This window comes from Zingiber officinale, chromosome 4B (genome assembly GCF_018446385.1).
Source record: "Zingiber officinale cultivar Zhangliang chromosome 4B, Zo_v1.1, whole genome shotgun sequence".
Lineage (NCBI taxonomy): Eukaryota > Viridiplantae > Streptophyta > Magnoliopsida > Zingiberales > Zingiberaceae > Zingiber > Zingiber officinale.
Genome location: NC_055993.1, coordinates 4,690,202 through 4,703,776, shown reverse-complemented (window position 1 = coordinate 4,703,776; position 13,575 = coordinate 4,690,202). Strand labels below are relative to the sequence as shown.

At 32.4% G+C, this 13,575-nt stretch overlaps 1 pseudogene; it reads right to left on the bottom strand.

The window, feature by feature from the left end:
- Window positions 1-9,587: 9,587 nt before the first annotated feature.
- LOC121974511 lies at window positions 9,588-12,958 on the bottom strand (annotated as a pseudogene).
- Between the last annotated feature and the right edge of the window lie 617 nt (window positions 12,959-13,575).

Genomic DNA, 13,575 nt, shown 5'->3' with positions numbered 1-13,575 from the left:
TCTGTAAGATGATGACATGGGTCGCCTATGAGGACTGACCCAAGCTTGACTTGAATCAATTAATGCATTTGATTTGAATGCTTGGAGGGAGTAGTTGTTTTTTTCCCTTTATGATCACTGCCCATATAGAATTTATCTTTATGTACCACTAGACCAAGAAAGCATTTGTGATTTTAGGAATTGATTGTGATCGGGATCGGATCATTGAGTCATTGTCAGAAGAAAGGTGAGTAAATCAACAATACAAGATCCTAAATCGAATGGTATTTTATTCAATTCTTTGAGTTCATTATCCGTCATTGGTATCACAACTGTAACTAGTTGAATTTCTAACTCAATTTGAATACATTGACATGTTTTTTGGTTAATTCGAATGATATGCACGTTCATATATGTGTTTTCCCATTACTACTTGCAAAAGGATGCCTCGTTTTTATTGCTATGAAACAAAGGGTTTGAGAAAATAAAAAACTTTGAAACTCTGGAAGTCCTTCTGCTAAGAAATCTGTAGGGTGCCTAAATGAACCTGCTCAATGTTGACCCATCGCCGGTGGTCCCGAGCCACAGATACAAGCGGCCCTCGCAAACCCTCACCGGCTATGCATCGAGTGAGTTGTCAGGAAATCGTGACTGTGTGTCGCGAGTTGTCGGGATATCAGATTCTTTCATTTTTTTAGTCTAAGGCGCATTCTATGACTTCACTCGATTTTAAAATCTCGATCAATTTGCATATCTTCCTCTTCCTCATGTGATTAATCTTGTCGAAAATCAATTTTAACTTACAGAAGAAGAAATCAATTAAGTGATTTTAAATATACCATCAATTAATATTTATTAGTATTTTATTTTGTCTATAGCAAATTGTTGAACTTGGACTGAGACTTGCATGATGACATCGCCATCGTGCCTGGTGAGATCGATACAGATGCAAATTTGCCTCCTGTTGAAATCAATGTAAATGATGAGATCGTTGCAGAAGTAAATCCGCCTCCTAGAGATGCTGAGATCATTGAAGCAAATCTGCAAACCTAAACAATCATGATGTGATCAATCAATTTACAAATCTTCCTTTTTCTTATGTAAAAGAAATCAAGTGATTTTAAATATACGATCAATTATTATTTATTATATTTTATTTTGTATATAGCAATTTGTTAAACTTGTATTGGAACTTACCCGATGACATTGCCGCCGTGCCTACTGAGGTTACCGCCGAGGCCCAAAGACACCGACCCAACGGGATTATAAAGAAAGAACTACCCAGCCATTTCTTTTGTTGTAGGAGGAAATGATTTTTTTTCTTTTGAACTCTAAGAAAAAAAATATTATTTCTTCTTACATGCTTGAATAAACTTTTTTTTTTAACTCTTCTTCGTATTCCTTAATGAAATTTGGATTTGATAGTTCATATTACTAAATAATTAAATTTGTTATTTATATTTTTTAAGTAACCTTCACATCATCCTATGATATTTATTGGATGATTAATTTTTTACTTGTGTTGTTTTCCTAAACATATAAATGATTGATATCAAAATCTTTTATTTTTTTAGTCTACGGTCCATATTATGACTTCACTCGGTTCTAAAAACTCAATCAATTTGCAAATCTTTCTCTTACTGTGATTGATATTGCTGAAAATGAATTTTATCTCACTAAAGAAGAAATCAAGTGATTTTAAATATACTATCAATTAATATTTATTAATATTTTCTTTTATATATAGCAATTTGTTGAACTTGGACTGGGACTTGCCCGACGTCGCCACAGTGTCGGCTGAGGTCGCCGCTATGCCTAGTGAGATCGATGCAGATGCAAATCAAATGCAAATATGCCTCTTGCCAAAATTGATGCAAATGCTGAGATCGATACAAAAGCAAATCCGCCTGCTACATATGCTTAGATCATCAAAGCAAATCCGCCTCTGAATTTAAATGATCATGATGTAATTGATCAATTTGCATATCTTACTCTTCTTGATGTGATTGGTCCTACCAAAAATTAATTTTATCTCACCGAAGAAGAAATCAAGTAAGTGATTTTAAATATACTATAAATTAATATTTATTATATTATATTTTGTATATAGTAATATGTTGAATTTCGATTGGGATTTGTCTAATGACGTTGCCGCCATGCCTGCTAAGGTCACCCCAAAAGACCCACCCAACCATATTATAAAGATAAAAATTACTTTGTCATCTTCCTTGGTGTAGGAGGGAATGATTTTTTTGTTTTTGAACTCTAACAACAAAATATTATTCCTTCTTATGTGGTGTGAATGAACTTTTTTTGTTTTTGAACTCTTCTTCATATTCCTTAATTAAATTTGGATTTGATAGGTCATATTCATAAACAAAGCCTTTGATGGTTTTCCTTCTATCTAATATGCTTTCAATTCTAATTTGTTCAACTTATATCACTTTAATCTCATCTCATCTTTGAGCATTTCCCTACCACCTCAATTTATTTTTCTCATTAAATTTGTTATTTATATTTTTAAGTAACTTTCACATCATCCAATGTCTATTAGATGTTTAATTTTTTACTTGTATTGTTTCTCTAGAATAATTGATATAGAAACTTTTATTTTTTAGTCTAAGGTGCATGTTATGACTTCGCTAGTTCTAAAACCTCGTTTAATTTGCAAATCTTCTCTTCCTAATGTGAATGATCCTGTCGAAAATCAATTTTATCTCACCGAAGAAATCAAGTAAGTAATTTTAAATATACTATAATTAATATTTATTAATAATTTATTTTGTATATAATAATTTGTTAAACTTGGACTAGGACTTGCTGATGGCATTGTCGTCGTGCCTGCTGAGGCCACTGCTAACGCCCAAGAGACACGACCCAACTGGATTATAAAGACAAAAATTACATTGTCATCTCCCTTGCTGTAGGAGGGAATGATTTTTTGTTTTTGAACTCTAAGAAAAAAAAATACTATTCCTTCTTACATGCTGTGAATGATTTTTTTTTTTTTTTTTTTGACTCTTTATCGTATTCCTTGATGAAATTTGGATTTGATAGGTCATATTCCTAAACAAAGTCTTCGGTGGTCTTCCTTCATCTCATACGCGCTTTCAATTCTAATTTGTTCAACTCATCTCATTTTTGAGCATGTCCCTACCACCTCAATTTATTTTTCTCAGATTTATTGTTTGTGTTTCTAACTAATTAAATTTGTTATTTATATTTTTTAATTAACCTTGACATCTTCCAATAATATCTATTGGATGATTAATTTTTTACTTGAATTTTTCCCTCAACATTTGAATGATTGATATCAGAATCGTTTATTTTTTAAGTCTCAATTGCATGCTATGACTTCACTCGATTCTAAAAACTCCATCAATTTACAAATCTTCCTCTTCCTAATGTAATTGATCCTACCAAAAATCAATTTTATCTCACCGAAGAAGAAATCAAGAAATTTGAAATATACTATCAATTAATATTAATTAATATTTTATTTTATATATAACAATTTGTTGAACTTGGACTGGGACTTGCCTGATGACGTTCTTGCCATGCCTACTGAGGTCACCGCTGACGCCAAAGACACTAACCCAACCGAATTATAAAGACAAAAATTACCTTGTTATCCCCCTTGTTGTAGGAAGGAATAATTTTTTTTGAACTCTATGAAAAAAATAGTATTCCTTCTTACATGCGGTGAATGATATTTTTTTTTAACTCTTTTTCATATTCCTTAATAAAATTTGGATTTAATAGGTCATATTCCTAAACAAATCCTTGGTGGTCTTCTTTCATCTCATATGCTTTCAATTCTAATTTGTTCAACTTATCTCATCTCATTTTAGAGTCCCTACCACCTCAATTTATTTTTCTCAAATTTATAGTTTGTATTTCTAAATAATTAAATTTGTTATTTATATTTTTTAACTAACCTTCACATCATCCTATGATATCTAATCGGATGATTAATTTTTTACTTGTGCTATTTCCCTCAACATATGAATGATTGATATTAGAATCTTTTATTTTTTTTAGTCTAAAGTGCACCCAACTAAATTATAAAGATAAAAATTACTTTGCCATCTCCCTTGTTGTAGGAGGAAATGATTTTTTTCAACTATAAGAAGAAAATGCTATTTCTTCTTCTATGCTGTGAATGATTTTTTTTTAAACTCTTCTTCATATGTTTTAATGAAATTTAGATTTAATAGGTCATATTTCTAAACAAAGCCTTCTATGTTCTTCCTTTATCTGATATGTTTTCAATTCTAATTTGTTCAACTCATCTCCTAGAATCTCATCTTTGAACAAGTCTATACCACTTCAATTTATTTTTTTCAAATTTATTGTTTGTATTTCTAAATTATTAAATTTTTATTTATATTTTTTAAGTGACCTCCACATCATAATATCTATTCGGATAATTAATTTTTTATTTGTATGGTTTCCCTCACCATATAAACGATTAATATCAAAATCTTTTATTTTTTTATCTAAGCCGCATACTATTACTTCACTCTATTATAAAAACTCTTCTGCCTAATCTTAAATAGCCGAGAAATGAAATAAACCATTTACACTTTTTTTTTTTCATTTTAATTGTTTTTTTCCAATTGACACCTGTTGCAAGGGAAGAGAAATAAAATAAAACCATATTTTTTTTTTTTATTTTCTTTCTCAATAACAACGGGTCGCAAAAAAAAAAAAATACGTGGTGTTACTTTTTTTTTAAATAATATTAATAAATTACGTAGTTGTAAATATAAATAAATTTTATTTTTATAATTTTATATTTATATTAATTTTTGTACCAACTCTGCAAATGATGACCGAGCATGGTCGATCCCAAACCCGGATAAAGGAAAAGGGTTGTGTGAGATTACCAGCCAGCGTTAAAACTATCGCAAATATTCAATGAATGGATCTACTAAACTATTGTACTAATGCTAGTTGTTTTCCGGAAGGAACGTGTTGCAAGATCCGACTGTAATGTCTCGATAAGGACCACTACATCTCCAGAACTCGGGTGTAGTGCTAATATGCAAGAGTTCGCATTACAGAGTCCGACTATAACGTCTCGACAAAAACTGCTACATCTCCATGAGAACTTGGGCGTAGTGTTAGATAGGCAAAAGTTCTTACACTATAAGTTAGATAAAAACAAATATGATAGGAAAACTAATAATCTAAGATTTAGAACATGAAATATAGGGACTCTCACTGGTAAATCAATAGATGTAGTAGATATGATGATTAGGAGAAGAATTAGTATTTTGTGTATATAAGAGACAAAATGGATAGGCGAGAAGATAAAAATGATAGAGAACTCAAGTTTTAAGTTATGATATACTGGAAAGAGTAAAACAAGAAATAGAGTGAGTATTATTGGAGATAGTTTATTAAAGGATGAAGTTATAAAATTAGTTAGAAAAGAGGATATAATTATAGCCCTTAAGATAATAGTGGCGAAAGAACTATGAACATAATTAACGTATATGCATCACAAGTAGGATTAGATGAATAAGTTACCAAATCAAGGTTTTGGGATGACTTAAATGAAATATTACAAAATATTTCACCAAATGAACTGATTTTAATAGGAGGTAATTTAAATGAGCATATCGGAGTGAAAAATGAGGAATATGAAAAGGTACATGGGAGTTATAGGTTTGGAACGAGAAATGAGGAAGGGAAAACTCTATTAGATTTTGCGATAGCATATGACCTTATATTAACTAATACGTTTTTTAAGAAAAGAGAATAACACTTAGTCATATTTAAAATTAGGAATAATAAATCACGAATTAACTTTCTTATAATTAGGAAGAAGGATAGAAAGATTTATAAAGATTGCAAAATCATCCATGAAGAAAGTTTAACTATCCAACATAGATTAGTAGTGTTGGATATACACCTCAAACATAGGATCAATAGAAAAAAATATATACAATTCCTAGAATTAAGTGGTGGAAGTTAAATGATGGAAAGCAAACTATATTTAAGGAGAAGATAGAAGTACAAGCATTAGGTGAAACATACGATGACTCTAATACAAAATGGGATAATATGGTATCAAAATTGAAAATAGTAACTAAAAGTGTACTCAGTGAATCAAAAGGACATACACCACTAAGTAAAGAATCTTGATGGTGGAATGAGAAAGTACAAGAGAAAGTGAAGAAAAAACGAATAGCTTATATGAAATTATATATTTATAAAAATGAGGAAAACTTTAAAAAATATACAATAGCCAAAAAAGAAGCTAAGAAAGTAGTGAGTGAAACAAAAAATGAAATTTTTGAACGATTATATCAAAAATTAGATACAAAAGAAACGGAAAGAGACATTTATAGAATAGCTAAAGTGAGAGAAAGGAAAACAAGATATCTTAGCCAAATAAAATGTATTAAAGATGAATGCATAGGGTAATAGAGCTGTCAGACGGGTCAACCCGTGGCGGGGTGGGTCGCCCCGTGGCGGGCTAACCATTTGGTGGGGCAGGGCGGGCCAACTCGCCAACTTGGCGGGTTGGGAAATTTCCAACCCAACCCATTCTAAGGCGGGTTGTGGGTTTGGCGGGCCAACCCGCGGGCCCATCAAAATTTTTTAAAAAAATTAAAAAATATTGCATATCTTCAACATTTTAGTTCGAAAAAGTTTTTTACAATTAAATGTATACATAAACATGTATTTTAAATATAAATGAACAAAAACAAATACTTATTTTGGATGAAAAGTACTATTTTTATTTCAAAATTATAACAAAGAAAAATAATAAATTGACCTAAAACTTAACTTACATATGTTTTTCAACCCGCGGGCTAACCCAAGCCCGAGCGGGCCGACCCGCGCGGGTAGCGGGTCGCGGGCCTAGGCGGGTCGGCCCACGGCGGACTTGGGTTGATAAAATTCCAACCCAACCCACTTAAATTGTTTGGCGGGGCGGGCCAACCCGACGGGCCCAACCCAAATTGACGGCTCTATAGGGTAATAGTAAACGATGGAGAAATAAAAAAGCGGTGGAAGAGGTATTTTCATCAACTTTTTAATAAAGGTTTATGTGACCAACTTAACTTAGGTAATTTAAATAAATCAAATGAGTATAAAAATTTTAATTTTTATCTTAGAATTCAAACTTCAGAAGTAAAACAAAGATGCACAATGGAAAAATCGTTGGATCAGATGATATTCCGATAGAGGTATGGAAGTGGCTAGGGAAACAAGGTATTGAATGTCTTACAAAATTATTTAACATGATATTGAAAACGAAAAAAATGTCTTATCAATGAAGGATAAGTACTCTAATTCCCTTATATAAGAACAAAGGAGACGTACAAAATTGTACAAATTATAGAGGTATTAAACTAATGAGTCATACTATGAAACTTTGAGAAAAAGTAATAGAAAAAAGATTAAGAAAAGAGACCATAGTGACCGAAAATCAATTTGGATTCATGTCTTGAAGGTCGACAATAGAAGCTATATATCTTCTTAGACAACTAATTGAAAAATATCGGGAGCAAAAATAATATCAACACATGGTATTTATTAACTTAGAAAAAGCTTATGATAAAGTCCTAAGAGAAATTATATGGAGAATTCTCGAAAAAAGAAGTGTTAACATAACATATATTGAACTAATTAAAGATATACACGAGGATATAACGACCAGAGTAAAGACTTCAGACGGAGTAACTGAAACATTTCCAATAAAAATAGGGTTACATTAAAGATCAACTCTAAATCCCTATCTTTTTACATTAATTATGGACAAATTCACTGGCACATTCAAGACACAGTACCGTGGTGCATGTTGTTTGTAGATGATATTATTCTGGTAGATGAAACACGTGAAGGAGTAAATGCTAAACTAGAATCTTGACGGGAAACACTAGAAGGGAAAAGTCTTAAGCTTAGTTGATTAAAGACAGAATATATGGAATTTAAAATTAGCAATATTAGAAGTAATGAGACAATTATTAAGATAGGAGAGGACGAGTTGCCCATAACTGAGAGATTTAAATATTTAAGATTATTTTTACAAAATGATAGAAATATTAAGAGAGATGTCTTACATAGAATACAAGCAAGATAGCTGAAATGAAAGTGAACGTCGAGTGTTTTTATGTGACCGTAAAGTACCTCTTAAACATAAAGGTAAGTTTTATAAAACCGCAGTTAGACCTGCTGTGTTATATAGAGCTGAATGTTGGACTATGACTCGAGCACACGAGCAGAAGATGAGAGTTGTAGAGATAAAAATGTAAAGGTAAATGTGTAGACATATGAGGATGAACAAAATAAGAAGTGAGAACATTAGAGAGAAAATCGGAACATTTATTGAGGAAAAACTCCGAGAGACATGTTTAAGACGGTACGGACCGACGGACATGTACTTAGGACGACCAATAAATACACTAGTTACTAGGTGTAAAACTATGATAAACATACATATTAAATGACGAAAATGAAGACAAAAAAAGACTTGGTTTGCAACAATAATACAAGATAAAATTTATTTAAATATAGATGATGATATAATAGGAGATAAAGTTCAATGACGTAAAAAGATTCATACAGTCGACCCCACTTAATAGAAAAATACTTGGTTATTATTATTGTATTAATTGTTGTACAAAAGTACTAGGTACTTCTTAACACATGGCAAACCAGATATGAATTTTCTTCCATCTCCGGAAGAATGACCTCTTATAATAGTTTGTAAAATGCATGTTGTAATTAAAAATAAAAAATAAAATTTTCAATGATTTAACAACTAAAGCATCATTCTTTTGTTGAAAATGTTGAAAGTATATGAGAAAATAAACTAAAAATGTAAACTTTTTGTTGGTTAAGAGAAATTATAATATATATGAACAGACTCTGCTATGGTTATTTACAGGAGAAAATATGTGTCCTAGCCATTTTACCACAAGAAAGGTGAGCCATGTCCATTAACCTCATGCAATTCTTTTGTAGTCATTTTCAATCCATTAACCAATTCCTAGATGCATCTCCTCGCTTTCAACACCCCTCTATCTATAGAAATTGCACAAAATAGGAGAGCAATTTGGGTGGATGAAATTCATTCCATTCTTCTTTTCTCCAATCATGATCAACAAACACTTTGCAAGAAGGGATTGCATATAGGTAAAGGATCATTATTTTGCTTCTATAAAATAATATGCATAGTAAAAACTCTAGATGTATCCCATATTATGTTTTTAATTGTAATATACACTCTAAGTTAGCTGTCTTAAACCTTTCCATGTTAAAAATTATAAATTTAGTAGTGCTTAATCAAATTTTATCATGATTTGTAAATTAGAGAGCAAAATGATAGTCAGGGAGACGAGGGGAACAGATAATCTTTGGCATATGGTTAGTAAAAGATTTTGAAAAGAAATTTTTAATAAAATGATCTAACAAATAAACATGGTTAACCCAGTTGAAACACAGTAAGTAAACTTTGTAAATATAAGACTAATTTATGCTACAATATCTCATCTATTTAGGATCACTTCTTCAATCAATTTTGTTAATTGCAATTATACAATAATGTTCCAATGAGTAAAAAAAAAAAAATAATTAGTAAAACAAAATATGAAAATGAACTAGCTTGCAATCACCTATACACAGTGGAAGAGGCAACCTCTGTTTTGAATACAAGCAAATATACAAGTTGCCTAGTTTGTAACTTCAAAAACCAGCTTACATGTCCCGCATATCAGGAAATACTATGAAAAAACATTATATTTCAAACACGAAAATTGAATATAAAAATACATTATAAATGCATCCACCTGGCAATATTCTGGCATTCCCCTATGGAGCAAGATGGTACTGTGATAAGCCTCCTGAACGCATTTGACTCAAGTATAATCAATCAAAACTTTGCAAGATGACAAAATGGTCATCATCGATGTTTTCATGGGGTCACCGCTGCCTCTACCAATGACCCAAGATATTGAACCTGTGTCCAGTTAAGAAAGCAAAACAACGTTGGCATTTCATCAATTTCAAGGTAGGCATCTAAGAACATCATAGCAGAATTTTTGGGATGGTAAGAGATATTTCTACTTGAAAACTGGGATGGTGGCTAAACTCTTCCTAGATTGCTTAATCTGGGGCCAAATTTTTCTCAGAAGATTAAGATTGAGAATAAGGAGTTGGTGTGTAAGGATAGAAGTTTAGATGGTTAGATATGCCAAACCCAAGAAAGTTTAATCTGGAGTAGGTATTTCAATTTTGAAATTCAAGATAGACAAAAAAAGATGCACTGAAAAGATTATCTTCACAAATTGGATCAGAATTACCACTGAAAAATATGACAGTCAAATATGAGATTGGCTAGATAAATGGCAGTAAAGATTGATGATCTAACTCTCGCATGCTATTTAAGGGACACCAATAGGCACGATATCTAGGTTAAATTTCATTTAGGATAGTATTGTACATACCTGTTAAAGGAAATACATCTTGTTCTTTGGTCGAGTGCAATAAGATAGTCCCAGAAATAACTGTAATAAAACCACATATTTCAGAAGCTATGCTGCTGATATTTTGGCCAGACCAATCCTGCGGCAGAATTAAAAGTAAGGATCAAGAACATATGATAATGATTACCTACACATTGAGTTTTTGTTACATGTACCTTGAACATTATTGCACTTGCAACTATTGTGAGTAGTAAACATAACATAGTAAATTGGCGAGACAATTGCTGTATTGAAAGTGTCCAGTGCCTGGGAGAGAACAAAAAGAGATTAAAAAAAACTCACATTTGTTATACTGCAGAAACAATTGCTTGTGAATATCCATACAAATTGAGAGCCATTTCATATAAATTCATCCAAGAATTTTGACCACGTTTTTAGAGTAAATAATATTTACAAAATCTCCTATTAATTCCTACAGTTTGAAACATCAAAATGACAGATTTATAGCTGAAAAGAAAAGGATAATTGAATTAGTCCTAACTACTTTGGGTTGTTACGTTGCATGTTACTGAAACCTAAAATTTGTTTTTCAAATTGCAAACTTAATCACCAAAATATTCAGTCTAATTGACTTAAAGATAGTGAATACTATCATTAATTGTGGCCTTAATTTGTACCTTGTCTTATGTCAATTTATATTTTTTTTCCATATCAATGCCTTTAGTTAATTAAATTGATCCCTGTTCTATGTGATGCCAATTTTAGATACTTAGAACTCTCTCAAAGTGCACATACACACTATCAAATGCATGCACCTAGATTTTTTTGACCATTACAGTCATTTTCCAATTAAATTTTAGAATATCAAAAACAAGGAAATTATAAGCAAAAGTGCAAAATAGATGCATAATTTATGCTCCTAAATTCAGTCTAACTGATTTATGTCAACTAATTTATCAGTACAAAGCACATTCAATCTGCTATTATTGTGAATACATTATGTAGTGAAGTTGATATACAACTAACTATATTTACAAAGTTTTCTCATTTTAATGTGTATTAATACATTGTGGTTAATAGGTGCCTCCAAATTTCTTCTACAGAACTTGGAGATTGTTCCTGAGGTGCGTGAATCACAATGACAACAGAACCAACAATGCAGGATACACAACCCAAAATGCCCATTGCCTTGCCTGCAATCGTTCCTGCAGCATAAAGTGTGCCGATACGGCACTGCTCAGAAACAGAAATCTGTTAGTGCCCATGAAGCCTTAGTGAACCATTCAATTATTTATATTGATACCTGACTATTATGCTTAATGCGCCCAAAGGAGTAACTAAAGCAGCTGGAGCAAAAACATAAGCCACAAAATTTGCAGCTTCGCCTAGAACCACTGTTTGTCAGGAAGGTTTTCAATATCAACAACATAGCAAATCTCGTTTAGTGTATTATAATTATCAAAATAATAAAATACTCCTAGGTTGTGTACTCAGGTAGCTTACTCGTGATCATTCCATCCCACCATAGTGGTTCTAGCAAGTATGCATATCCACCTACTCCTATGAATTAGGGGAGAAAAGTAAAAGTAGAAGTTACATCAGTCATATTCTACAAACAAGCAGACGAAAATCTCTAAATGTAAAAGGGAGAAACAAAAGCTTGTGATGAAAAGCAAATATCTGAATGCAAGTATCACAGAGCATCAGCTGAGAAGGGAAAGAAGAGATGTCCGGAATTTTATCAGAAATAATCTATTTCCTTGGATATAATCATCATACACATCATGTCGTATTCAAAACTTCATATAAATATGAAATGTCATCTGATATTGGAGTCAAATCACTATAAATTTGTCTTAGGTTCAAAACCAAAAGTCATCTTTGAGTATTGGAAACACCGATGAGGTAACAAGAATGTCGAAACAAAATTTTCCACTGCCGATTGAAGAAAAATTTACATGAAAACTAGAAAAAAAACGCATCTTTCCAACAACAACAAAAAAGAAGTACTTATCGTCCGATGGAAGCAAGGATTTCCATTCTTACCAGCTCGTGCGCCAGATTTGCCGGCCCGCTTTAGCCCCTTCTTCTTCAGAATGAAGCTGGATCCGATGAAGACGCTCGAGACAAGGGCGAGAACGAAACCTTTGGTATTATCCGAGACCCCCATTCGACCTTTCCCAGCCCTAAACACTTTCCAACTCGCCGATTTCCTTTTCCTCCGTGGATTTCTCTTCAAAAGAGGACAGCACAACTGGATCCAGACAAAAATTGAAAACGCGCGCCGAAGGAGGAAGAATCTAGTGTAGTTTCTACTGGAGGCTGGAGCAGAAATTTTCCCTCCCAATCCACCAGATTTGAATCGAGCAACTGAAAAGCGCGCGAAGAACCTCCGCCGTCGTCTTCCGCAACCGGGCCCGAAAACAGCGACAGGGAGGCGAGTTTTACGTAACGGCCGATGGGACGCCACCGATCGGCGACATACCACTGTCACTCTGTCACTACTCGATTTTGGAATGGCCACAAAACGGTAAAAAAACACGAAGGGCGGCTCCGTAGTGTGACGCAAGTAAAAAAATTGAAATTAGGTTCTATTGATCATCAGGATAAATCGAGAAGCACACACGATAATAATCCTTTGATTACATTCTCATTTGGAGAAAAAATTCCTATAAATACATCGAAATTCCTACAAATACACCATAGCTGGAGTTCGAACCGTGGGAAATAACTTGGATGTTCTATCGTGACATCATTACCCCTGGGACGTACGTAAGGAAAGGAAAGTAGGAAGATTTAATTGATGCGCTGTTGTCCAATAAAATCTTAGATAATTATTTAAGAAAGGTTTTTTTTTTTGCTTAATTTTAAAAGAAACAAAGTTATTGATCCTTGTTATTTTAAAAATAAATAAATTAAAAAAATTTTAAAGCAAATTAAATATCATGCTACAAAAATAACTCCCATGAGTTTGACATAATTAGTATTTATTTGGGTGTTTATTCAAATATATTTTGGGATCAATTTTTAAGAAGTGCAGGAATAGTTCGGTAGGATGCTCCACAAATTGGCAAATATATGGTATTTGCATGGGTGTTTGTAAAATACCTCGTCCAGTATTTACATAGATGTTTGACTTCTTTTACTCCCT